We start from the raw sequence: 13,382 nt of genomic DNA, 5'->3' as shown, positions 1-13,382 counted from the left end.
TATCTGCCACTGTGCAATTGGCAAACCATACAGAGGTGCAGTATGTTAAAATGTTCTCTATGGTGCAGTGGTAGAAGGTTACCAGCAGTTTTTCATTCAGTTGTTGTTTTCTGAGAAGTCTCAGGTAGTATAATCTTTGTTGGGCCCTTTTGACCAGGGCTGCAATGTGGGCACCCTAGGTCAGATTCTCTTTTAGGCTAACACCCAGAAACTTGCTCCACTTAGTCTCCATTGATAAGCAAGGGCTGGATGTCTAATTTGTTCCTTCTATAATCCACTATAAGTTCCTTGGTCTTATTGATGTTGAGGACCAAGTTATTGTCTCCACACCATGAAAGCAACCGGTCCACCTCATCTTGGTAGGCAGACTCATCCCCGGGAGATAAGTCCCACCACTGTTGTATCATCTGCAAATTTAGCAATAGTATTACTAGTGTAAGAGGAAATGCAGTCATGCCCATAAAGAGTATAGAGTAAGGGACTCAACATGCAACCCTGTGGTGTGCCAGTGTTAAGAATAAAGGCTGAAGAGGTGTGATTACCTAATCTGACCTTCTGTGAGCGGTCAGACAGGAAATTCATAATCCAAAGGTAGATTGAATTAGAAAGCCCAAGGTCCAGAAGTTTAGACACTAGTCTATGTGGAAGAATTGTATTAAACGGAGAACTAAAATCCACAAAAAGCATCCTCACATAGACCCCCCTGCTGTTCTAGATGAATCAGAGCATAGTGAAGACTGATGGCTATAGCGTCCTCTTGTAGATCTATTTTTTCTCTATGCAAACTGGTGTTTATCAAAATGTATGCAGAAGACCAGAAATGATGTGCTGGCAGACCAATTTCTCAAAGCACTTCATGATGATAGGAGTGAGTGCCACTGGTCTATAATCATTGAGGTTATTGATAGGGAACTTCTTTGGCAGTGGAACAATGGTGGAAGCCTTCAAATAAGATGGATTAGTGAACTGGGATAGTGGACTGGGATAAAGACCGATTGAAGATCCTCCAGCCAACTGTTCAGCACAGTCTTTAAGCACTAGGCCAGAGATACTGTCAGGACCGGCAGCCTTTCTAGGGTCCATAGCCCTCAGAATGCTTCTCACCTCCTATTCCTCCACAATGAGGTGGGGGCTACAGTTGGGTGGTAATTGTATTTTATCTGTCTCTGATGTCTCCACTTCAAAGCGAGCAAAGACTAAGACTCCAAGGTCCCTCTCACAGTTACTATTTTGGAACCAAGTTTCACCTAATCTGTACTTGTACCTTTGGTTTTTCCTACACAGTGTAAAACCTTGTTTTTCTCCACATTAAATTTCATTTTGTTGGCTAGGGCCCATTGTTCAAGCCTGTCAATATCTTTTCAGATCTTGAGCTTGTCTTCTGGGGTGTTGGCTATTCCTACCAGTTTAATGTCATCTGCAAATTTGATGAGTTCTCCTATTATCTCATCTAAGTTGTTTATGAAGATATTGAAGAGTACTGGGCCTGCAACAGAACGAGTGATGGGATTCAAATTTTTTTATTACCAGTTCTGTGGGAGTGGCAGGGAAGGATACTGTAAAATCTCCAGTCAGAGGTGGTATTTGCCGGTTCTCTGAACTACTCAAAATTTCCACTGCTGGTTCTCCAGAACTGGTCAGAACCTGCTGAATACCACCTCTGGACAGAACTTTGTAGTACCCCACTGCTTACTTCCCTCCATGTTTATGTAGTACCATTAAGGACTTCTCGTTAAGTAAAGTTTGTCAGCCAGTTACAAATCCATCTGGTGGTGTTGCTGTCTATCCCACATTTTTCTTGTTTACCAAGAAGTAGATTTGGTCTACTTTGTCAAATGCCTTGCTGAAATCTAAGTATCCTATGTCCACAGCATTTTGCTGATTTACTAATTTAGTCACTTTGCCAAAGAATGAAATAAGATTGGTTCGGCATGATCTTTTTTTAACAAACCTGTATTGGCTACTAGTTATAACTTGATTTGTTTTTAGATGTTCACATATATATTTTTTGAGTATTTTTTCCAGTATCATCCCAGGTATTGATGTTAGGCTAATTATTCCGTAATTTCCTGGATCTATTCCCCCCACCCTTTTTTTTTTAAAGATGGGAACCACATCAGCTCTTTTCCTATCCTCTGGTAGTTCCCCAGTGCTCCAAGATTTTTTAAAGATATGATACAATGGGTTCTGAGATAACATCTGCCAGCTCCTTCAGAACTCTGGGTATGTAATCCATCAGGTCCCAGTTATTTATATTCATTAAGATCAGAGAGGTGTTTTCTTATAATTTTCTTGCTTATTTTAATTTTTATTTCTATTCTGTCTTTGATAGTTGTAGGTAGGTTAGGTTATAGTTTCCTTTTGTGTGAAGACTGATGCAAAGAATGAGTTAAGCAGCTCTATTTTCTCTCTACTGCCTGTTACTTCCATGCTCTCTTTTCACTTTAGTAGGAGGTTTAATGAGGAGAAATGAAGAGCATCCTACTCTTTATTTCATTACTGTTATTAGCTGGAAATTTAAAAAGTAGTGGATTCCTAAATGATGGCTTAGCTAGGGACAAATTGCATCTGTCCTCAAAGGTAAGTATAGCAAAGGTGGGGGGACCATATTCTTCTGCAATTTTTTTTATGGAATAAGAAATTCAATATTCATGGGAGATGGCAGGATTACTTTAAAAGAATGACAAAATAATTGTGGACTGTGTGAAATAGATTTGATGCTTTAAGAAAAGCAGTTGAGCATTTCTTCCACAAGGAAAAAAAAAAAAGAAATAGTCCGTTTTATTATTTGTATTACAAATGAACTAGTGATTTGACAAGCTTCAGTTTCAAAAAAGAATCTGCTAAAAGTGGTCCTTGATCCTTCTTCGTCCTGAACCCCAGCAGTTATTAACTCAGATTATAGGCGTGACATCAAAAAAGCTTTTTTAAAAATTGCACCTCAGAACTACACCTCCCAGCATTCTTTGCAACACTTTAGGTTGTATCATCCCACAATGGGCGTGGGGGGTTTATAAACCGAGAAGGCGTCTCTTACTAAGAGCGGAGTTGTGCGAGTCTTTTGACTTGGGCGGTCTTCGCTTCGTGTGGGAGTTCTTCGCTTCGTATGGGAGATCTTCGCTTCTGCTAACCACCGGCAAAGAAGTGAGTAAGAATTTAAGAAAAGTTTGGTTCTAACAACAAACTAACTATTTCGTTAGCAGGTACGAGGAAGAAAAGTGTTTTTAAAGACAGGGTGAATGTCCAGAAGGGATGTTATAAAGATTATTACACTCTAGCTGTGTATTTTGTTTCTCTGGTTCGCTGCTATATTGACTGTTCTGGGATGGCTGTTCACCTAGTTCTGTAAGGCGCAAGTCCTCCAACTTCATGCCGTTCGGATGGATTTCATTTCGACTCTCCGGGACATACATCTAGGGGATATTGTATATTTACTGTGTTTTTTCTGATTATTATTATATCGGGAAATGTGATTCAATGATTACCGGGTCTCAGAAAGCAAAGGGCTGAATTCATCCAGAGAACAATGCATCAAAGCTTCTGTTACCTTTTGCTTTGATTTCTCACCAGGAGAAATGAGTTACACTCATGCAAGTGTAATCCTTGAAGGTAGGCTCCGGAAACGAACGATATTTATTTGCAAAAGTCAAATAGGCCATAGAGAAGATGTAGCTAGAAGTCTTGTAATGCATATTAGCACTATGATATGCCTTTTCCACTTGATTGCTTATATTTTAACTAGGCTATGTTTCCCACAAGAGTACCAAAGGACTGAGAGGAACTTTGAGACAAAAATTGTACAGTGTTCTACAAAGCACTGAACAAAAAGTTATACAGATTTGCTTTGCACACATTATAGCCCTATTTTGTGTTCTGACTTTTGCAGGTGGGACTTGCTTCAATCAGTAGAAAACTACTACCTGTTTAGGATAACAGATCAGGTGAGTCTTAATTGTTTGAATGTATAGAAGATAGCATCCTCATAGGAATGGGTTTTGAAACAGAACCTTACTAAAATCCAGTATAATGTTTCATAATTGCATAGGTTTATTTTTGCTTCTCCTTAGTCATGCCTAAGCATAAAAAATGTAAGGAAAAGTTTCAAATTGGATTTGGTGGTTTTTATTGTTGTAGGTCATTCGATTAATTGCTCATTTTCTAACAAGTTCTTGCCAAATGGTTCAGAGTTTTTCCTGCAATAATCCTGATAGCTGCTTAAGTCTAACTTGGTTCTGGTCAAATTTTCAGCTTCATAATGTGTGAATGGATCAGAGTTCCCAACTTCTTTTTGTCCTGGTCTTTAATCATAGCATCTACTCAGGGAGAATTTGGGTTTCCAGAGAATGTAGGTTTTCTTTGTATTTTATTTTACTCCTGTTTCCAATTTCTGAGCTGCCCATCTCCCTTAAAGAGTCTTTTTAGCAATTTATGACTGTTTTAGAACTTCTGCTGAGGTGTGTGATGTTTTTCCCCCTTAATTTGCCTACCTATAGGTTTCTCATCTTAAAGAGTGCTCATTAGAGTAAAATAACACTTGTTTTTTGTGTTTATATTTATTTTAACCTAATGTATTTTCTGTATTGGAACTTTGAAAAACTTGTTCATTTCTGATCCAGAGTAATAAAGGAGAAGTCTGGTGCCCTGTGAGGTAGGTGCTGCAACAAAGAAGGCATGCCTCCTGGGTCCCACTAGATGACATTGTTTCTAGAAAGGAGTTGGAGCTTGCCCAGTACAGAAAGTAAATATTATTTTGGCAGTACTATTACCCAGCCAAAAGTGTTTCTGAGAAAACCCTAAAAAAAACCCATGCTCTACCAAGTTTCAGCAATATATGCAAGATTAACCTTTTCATTCACAATTAAATCACACATGAGAGGTGCCTTATTAGAGACAGACTTACATTCAACAGTAATGCCCCAAAACTGGAACCACTAGGGCTCTGATCACAAGGCATTATCGCAGAACACAGGGCATTTTGGTTTTAAAAGGTGGAATCACCTTCCCCATGAACAGTCTGCTCTCCATCTCCACGATATTATTGTCTCTCATCTTCCCCTTTCCCATGCTACACAATGATGTGTAGTTTTTAAGTGGTTAACATGCTAGACTAGAAGTGGGAGAACCTGAGTTTCAGGCCTGCCTTAGATATAAAGTTAGCTGGTTAACCTTAAGCCTGTCACACACACCCCCAGCCCTGAAAAGTTGACAAATCACTTCTGAAAATGCTTCTCAGAAAACTGCATGCAGTTTTCAGAGGAAAGCATAACTTTACCTAGGTCCTGTTAAACATACCAGTGTGATCTAATGGTTAAAGCACCAGGCTAGAAACTTGAAGACTATGAATTCAAGTCTGGCCTTAGTCATGAAAGCCAGCTGACTTTGGGCCAGTTACTCACTCTCAGCTGTTGTGGGGAAAATAGGAACATTATACATGCTTACCATCTTGAATTGTTTATAAAAATAATAATAATAAATAATAATAATATAATAATAAATAATATAATAATAATAATATAATAAATATAATAAAAATAAAATAAAATACATTGCTGATACTATTCTTTTTAGCTATAGGCTAGCTATCAAAGACACCATCACTAGACATCTGTTTTGGCCTGATTGACAATTCATTTGCTCTGAATATGTCTAATCAGTGCACAGATTAGTTCCTTGTCTGGTACCTTAACCAAAACACCACATTGGTTCTTTCTAATGAAATTGCAGGGATAGATTGGCAAGCTAGAATGGCATTGTCAAATATTTGACAATATGATACTAACTTGCCAATCTGGGGTGAAAAAATCTCCCTAAAAATTTTGTTTTTAAACTTCTGTTTCCCTTCACTTCCCCAAATCTTCTATTTTTTTCCCTCTGAATCTTGATACCTGTAGTCCCGGGATGTCAAACTTACCAACCATGCCCATGGCCACTTTAACAAAGGGAAAAAAAGTTGTGATACATCATGTGATGATGACATGAAGACACAAGTTTGACACCCCTGCTCTAGCTGCTGGAGATCACATGCCACAACATAGTTCAAGCAGATATAGCCCACTTGTGTGTCGATGCAGAAATGTAGATTCCTGAAATTAATATTGAATTTCCTTTGCATCCGTATTTAAGGACATCGAGCTGAGTTTCTGCCTGTCACAGAGCTGTTAAGACAAGCACAAGTTCAGAACTGTTCCTGCTGTTTGGTAAGTAGTATTTACTTGATGGTTTCATGACACAATTAGTAATCCCATTGTTTCAATTGTTAAAAGTCGGTGTGGTTTTTGTTAGCATGTGAAAAGTGAAAGTAGAATACAGTACTGGCTTTAGTTCTTAAAAAAAATATTTAAAATGCTTTCTCACTGAGCAGTTGGCTCTTATCTCGTTATTACTTTACTAAACCAGGGGTGGGCTGCTACCGGTTTGCACCAGTTTGGGTGAACTGGTTGTTAATTTTAGCGAACTGGCAAATCCCACCCTTGGCTGACCCCGCCCCTCCCAGAAGTCCCCACATGGCACGTTTTGGATTTCAGGTAAGTGCAGGGCCTGTGCGGAGGCTGGGGGAGGGTGAAAAACAGGCCTCCCAGAAGAACCAGAAGAACTTCCGGAATAAGTTCCAGAGAACCTCAAGGGAGGCCATTTTCCCCTTCCTAGGAGCTCGAGGAAAGCCTCTGGAGCCTTGGGGGGGGAGAAAATGCCCCCGCAAAGCCCATTTTTGCAACAAGGGTGATGCAGGAGGCCAACTAGGGCATGCCTACCATGGCCATGCCAACCCAGCAACTGGACAGAGAACCAGTTGCTAAACTATTTGAAGCCCACCCCTGTACTAAGCTCTACCAGTATGGGGCCACTTCAGCTTGGTTGGTGGTCGGACTGCCTGAAGGAGTCCAGCCAACATGGATTGAAGGTGCTGGTAAGATCTCTGCCCCACTTCCTAGGATTGCACAAGGTCAAGAGAATCTGTAGTTACTTTGCAAGTCATTGCCATGATATCTTCCTTGCTTCTGCCAACATGAATATAAATTATCTTGGCTGAAAAATAGTTTGTGGTAGGGCTGTCTGAAGAAGTCCAGCCAACATAGATTGAAGGTAAGGTCTCTGTCTCTCTTCCTAGGATAACACAAAGTCAAGAGAATCTGTGGTTACTTTGCAAGTCATTGCTGTGATATTTTTCTGCCAACATGAATATAAGTTATCTTGGCCGCAAAATAGTTTGCAATTATATCTGAATAGCCTGAAGGAAGGTTGTTCTGCCCTCTTTTCTCAATAAGATATGGGCCTAAGGGCATGAATGCTTTGTGTTTAGTGTTAAAGGTAGCTTGATCATGTTTGGAGAATAGATAGTTCCTGTGCAAAGTTCTTGTTATTAATTTGGCTCTCATTCTGCAAAGGGAACCAGAAGGAGGGGAAGGGAAAAGGGGTTTGACGCTGAAGGGGTGAGGGAAGTAAGAGATTTACAAACACCAAACACAATTAAGAATTGGAAGTCAAGGGGACCAGTAACTGTCAATTAGATTTCTTCATTCATCCCGTTAGAAGACTCATATAACTGACACTGACAATAACAGGCAACAATATTACTCATTGTATGTTATCTTTCCAGATTAGAACAGAAGTGCAAATGTATGATTAAACAATTTTTCAATACTAAACTGAGATTACTGTTAATTTTGTTAATTCCTGATCTGTTTTCTGACACCTTTTAAAAAACTGGATTTCCAGTAAAGTTGCTTCCTGAATTCTGCACTTTGTTTTAAAAAATATGCAGAGTCAAAATAAATGTGGAGCACGATTGGAAATCTCAAGCTAAATATCAAAATATAGAAATTATACAATGAAAATCAAAGCTGTTCTTCTCTTTAAAATGGAATTACCTGAAACATTCATGGAGTAATTGTTATTCTCTATGGACTAGAGATTATCTCAGTCCAAGCCTGCACTGAATCCTGGATCCACTTTTTAAACTCAGTAACTTTTAAGAAAGGTAGACTTCAATTCCCAGAATTCCCCAGCCAGCAGTGCATATTATCCATAATATAGCAAATCTATAAAGCTGCTGCAAATGTATGCAAATAATTGACAAGTATTTCATATGACTAATATTTTCATACCTGATTTCACTTATGGCTAAGTAGATGGATTATTTGTTTTCTGCCTTTGGCGTATATAGTGTAGGATCTCTATTTATTCCTCATGTGAATAAATACCTCATAACTGTATTTCATAGTTTTTTCAGAGCTTACTATAGCTTCTGTTAATACATGAGTTATATTAGGAGACCCAAAACCAGAGTTTGAGAATTTGTTTTAATATCTGAACCAAGCTTGAGTTTTAGCTACTGAAAAAGGCTTAAACATGGGCTTTCTCAATAATAGCTCAATATTTTAATCACTACAAGCATCCCTTCCAGCCCAGCAGCCCAACTGCTGGAAGAGATATTTGTAGAAGCTGTTTATAACAGAATTGCAACTTAGTTAACTCCCCTCTGCAACATCAAACACCTTTTAATGAGTATTAAAAGCACAGGAGCCAAGAGGAACAGCAGCATCTCTAAGAGGATGGTGTCAGCTATATTCCTTTCATCATATTATGGAATTCAGATTCCACTTGAGTTCGATGAACCAAGCTATATTTCTCTGCAATTTGTACTGTTCATGCTCACTGTGGCAGCTGAAAATTATGATCCAGCATCATCTGAAGGGCTGTGTATTGGGCTTCTGCTATTTTCAGAATGTAATTTCTTCCCGATCATTATTTGGGGTCATTAAGAGCTGCTCCATGAAGCTTTGTCTCCTTGGAACACCTTTTCCCTGTCTTGCAGCTACAAAGGCTATTTCAATTATCCTCAGCCCAAATTTCAAATGAAGAGAATTGTAGACGAGAAAGCCCTAACTGGGGGAAGCTACCTTATTTCAGTGAATAAAGCTATGTAATGCTGAACTAAGGATTTGCCAGACGCTACAGGGCCAAAAGAGGTAAGCCTAAGTTTTCAGTCAATCAGAGGGCCCCAAAGTCTGAGGCAGAAAGCATACATGGCTTTTTTTTAAAAAAATGTTGCTTGGTAGAAACTGCTGAGACCAAGAAACATTTTTTGGCCTACGCTTGATCTTAAGCCTCTGTGGCTTTAGTTTCATTTGCAGATCACATTACTGATTTTGACAGCAACTCAGGTTTAAGATATAAAAAACTCTTTCTCTTGAAGTAAAACACAAATTAGTTATCTAATATGGATAATATGGATATGGATGGAGAAGAACATTTGAGAAAGGCTGTTGCTTATTATTTGCTGAAATTAGTAATTAAAATAAGGTGGGCTTCCACTAGCAAGGGCAGTATGTGTTGAGAGGAGGCAGATCATAAAGAAGTGCTGTTTCCCAATTCTTATGTAGCCCTTCTCAGATGAGTTACTTCTATTGCCTGTTGAACAAATCCAGCAAATCATCTTATTATGAGCCATGGTGGCATACTGCTGGCTACTCCTGCTGACTGCAGCTGTCTGCAATTTGGCAGTTCAAATCTCACCAGGCTCAAGGTTGACTCAGCCTTCCATCCTTCTGAGGTGGGTAAAATGAGGATCCAAATTGTTGGGGGCAATAGGCTGACTCTAAGGGTTGTAAAGCACTGGGAAGCAGTAAGTCTAAGTGCTGTTGCTATTATTGATCAAAATGCACAAACCTACACACACAAACCTAGTTTATGAGTATTTGTGCTTCCGCCCCCTCCATCACCAGAATCGGTCCCACTTATTATGGGAACTGAATTAAAAAACTCAGTGCAATCCTGTGCACTGAACATCAAGATCCAATTCCATGGGAACTTGTCTTATGTAAATTCTTATTTATTTTAATAAAAGGAATAATCAAGAAGCAGTAGCACACATCAGTAGTTAACTATTTTGATCTGACTCTTGCTACTATTAACAATTACCAATGTATCTTTTGAGGATGTGTTGGAATTTCTTTATTCTTAACAAGATCATTCTGGGATGATTAAAAAAAAGCAGACAGTTAAATGTAGTTAGGTCAAAAATAATGAAAGCAAGCTGTTTGGTGAGCAGTGGCAAGCATCCATCCATCCAGCCCAGGTTGTAGACATTATAGTCTGTTCCTTCTTTATTAACCCCCTTTGTCCAGTCATCAAGTTCCCCCCTCAAATGATTCCATATCAAGGACTTTCTTTCTTATGTCCAATTTTCTTGAAACCACATTTATCTAATAAGCTGTCCTTGGGGGTGTATACCTTATCTCACTTTCTGGGACAAGCTGTCTCAAATGCCTCTGAGCAGTGAAGAGTAAGAATGTCAACAAGTCTTAAAACAAGATATGGCTTCTCAAACTAAGTAAAAGTGTAAATGCTTCAAATAAAATATTCCAATACTATAGTCTAGAAAATATTCTAACAGCTGTTTAAGAATTTCTTCTCTTTGTAGGGCCACTTCTATCCTTCTCTGCTAATGACTATTAGGAGGATATTGGTCTTTATTCCAAATTCCAGATACAAAAAAGACAGGACTACTATAATTCAGAAACTTGAAACCTAGTTGAATTGATTGGGAACTTTTCTTTCTTTCCAGGTTGGCGACATATGTTCCTCCAAACATGTTCCTTGTATATTTACCATATTTTAAATTTCTCCTATAAATAATATCAATCAGCTACTTGTTGCTTGGGAAATTAAAATTTATTTCTGGCAAGCTTCATCGATTTAATTTGATATCCATATTGCTTAGAACTATTGGATTCTGAGAGATCTTGTTATTCCCAATCAGATTCACTATCATCCCTGATACTACCACCATCTTCATTGCTACTTCCCAATTCCATCCAACCTTGTGCATGAATCATTAGGATTCATTTACAGAAAATTGTCAGAGGATTTTTAAAGAGTAAACTAGTGGGTTGCATTGTGCTATGCTTTGAATTAGATTGTTTGAGTCCCAAAGTATCTCTTCACAATCACCTGTCTGCAGTCCATTAATCAGTCACATCTTTTTCTAACATCACTCAGCTGCTTCAGAGGTTTCCACAATTCTGGAAACAGCTGTAGGCAAAGATGCTTGTGTTTCTGCAGTTTCCAAAGTTCCTGTTCCCAGTTAAATCCAAACCATTGAAAGCCCTATTAATAAATACAAAAATGTGCCTTAAAATTATCTAGAGAGACACTTATATGTTCTCTTGAGCCAATAGTCTTGGGAGACACAATAAGGTGAACTTATGTGTCTCCCAATACTCTATTGCTCAAGAGGGCTTATATGAGTGTCTCTCTAGATAGTTTTAAGGCATGTTTTTATCATCTTTCACAAAAATGTAAAAGTAATATGTAAAATCGTGCAACAATCGTGCAGCTTCCCTTTTTTTGTTTTATGTATTTGTATCCCACTTTTATTAGTTTTACAAATAACTCAAGATAGCAAACATATACCTGCTCTTCTTATTTTCTCCACCCAACAATCCTATGAGGTTTGTTGGGCTGAGAGAACTGGTGGAAAGTCCCCATTTTTCATTGTTCTTTCCAAGAAAACTATGATAAGACCAGTATTGTTTTGTTTTAATTGTTGGCACAATCCAACACTGGGTTCAAGTTAGTCAGCACTATAGGCCAATGAATTCATGCAGAATAAGGTGTAATGCAAACTCTTTATTTCTGTTACAGAAGTAAAGGGATACACTTGGGACCCAAGTTCAAATCAAGTATACTTGTTGAAATTCAGCAAGTTCTTTTTATGCCATAAAATTACATGTGGACAAAATCACATATATTTTTCTTAACCTACTAATGATAACCTTCCTTTTATCTCTGGACATTTGCAGACACATTGTTAAACTCAGCTAAATGCCATGTTACTTTCCTTTGTTCCATTAACAGGCCCATTTGCAGAATTCCTTCGCAAGAATACAAAGCTACATTCTTCCAGCTAGTCTACATATGTGATTAACCTATGAAGTGTTTGTTGTCATCCCCTCTGGCTCATACTACCATGTGTTAAAGAAGACATCAGTTAACTGCTAGTAACTATGTCTAGCAAAGGCACAGACAAGTTGATAAAAATGGAGCAGCCAATTCATGATTTACAAAAGTTCCTAATGATTTGTTTGCAAGCCAATTTGGCAAGTATTTCACAAGCCATTACGCCTGACTCTCACTATGGCAAGTGAAAAGTAGGCATTCTTCCTAGCTTTGGTAGATCTGACTTTGTTTTAACCATCCTTTATTTTGGGTTGCACAGCCATTCACATAGCTACGTTTTTATTACTTCTGGTTTGTTTGGGTTGCTTTCATCTTTGACTTCACCTTGAAATCTATTGACGTAGGTTATAATATTTTAGATATATAACTACTGCATTTGCAACCTTGTTCAGAATAGAATAGAACAGAATAGAAGACCTTGGAAGTCTTCTAATCCAACCTCCTGCTCAAGCTGGAGACTAAACTATTTCAGACAAATAGTTGTACAATCTCTTGTTAAAAATCTCTAGTAATGCAAGCAATAGTATATTGGCTTGCAAGTTAATCTCTAGACAGCCTAGTTTGCAGAACATAGGATAACCATGCTTGTGGGTAAACTGGACAATGCTTGTGCTTGTGGCATATTGTCCAAAATGTGCTCAAACTTGAGTGGCACTATCTTTACTGTTACGGATCTGGTACAGATGCACCATCAGGTAACTTGGACTATACTTTATTTTACTGAAAAAGTGCTTTGTGAAAATTTTAAGCAACTCAAGCCATTATACGTATCAGAGATCAATATTTTAGAAGCCCATCTAATATCTTTAAGAAAATTGCATCTTGGAATGTAAGGGGGGGAAATGATAAAAGAGTAAAAATATAAGAAAAAAATATGTCTGCCAAACTAAGGAAGAAGAAAACTATAACAGATCTGAATGAAGGTGGTCTGATTTTGTAGACTTGATAACTATATGCAAAGAAGTAGAAGTGTACAATTCAATTAAAGGGTTCACAACATGACAAATTAGGAATCACTGTTATCCATGTTATTGTTGATGAAAATCAATTGAATTATAAATTGATTATAAATTGATACATTTCAGATATTAATGAATGGTAGTAATAAAAAACAGAGATGAATTTTAGGCAAATGAAATCATTTCCAGTTTATTTTCATTTCCTATTAAGTTAGAAGGGTTTTGCATTTGATTGTGTTATAAAGAAAGTTTTAATTTTTTCTTAAAAACAATATTTTTAAATGGCAGATTTATGTTTTTTATCCTTTTCCTAAAGAAGAGGGGCTAATTTCTCTAATCACATTCTTTAGAGGCTACAAGATGAAGAGTTGGCATTATAGAATTTAGTTTTCTTTTTCATCTTTATTATTTTACTTTGGTGATATCCCAATTATTTGCAAGTAAGACCATAGCGAGTCCTATCAC

At 37.8% G+C, this 13,382-nt stretch overlaps 1 protein-coding gene across 2 annotated transcripts in view; it reads left to right on the top strand.

Annotated features, from left to right (window-relative positions):
• Window positions 1-3,040: 3,040 nt before the first annotated feature.
• The window catches only part of CALCOCO2 (calcium binding and coiled-coil domain 2), a 31,124-nt gene continuing 20,782 nt past the window's right edge, over window positions 3,041-13,382 (top strand). Inside the window, exons 1-3 of one of the 2 annotated variants that reach the window (XM_026710761.2) lie at window positions 3,041-3,144; window positions 3,887-3,941; window positions 6,124-6,197. The gene's annotated coding sequence lies outside the window, so the exon portion shown is untranslated. Of the gene's footprint in view, window positions 3,145-3,886; window positions 3,943-6,123; window positions 6,198-13,382 lie in introns of those variants that run through there. The other variant, XM_087917474.1, reaches the window with a different exon arrangement.

The sequence above is a fragment of the Pseudonaja textilis genome, chromosome Z (genome assembly GCF_049901715.1).
Source record: "Pseudonaja textilis isolate UNSWEBS1 chromosome Z, rPseTex1.2, whole genome shotgun sequence".
Lineage (NCBI taxonomy): Eukaryota > Metazoa > Chordata > Lepidosauria > Squamata > Elapidae > Pseudonaja > Pseudonaja textilis.
The sequence above is the reverse complement of the archived record's forward strand: the minus strand, read 5'-3'. Positions and strand labels throughout refer to the sequence as shown.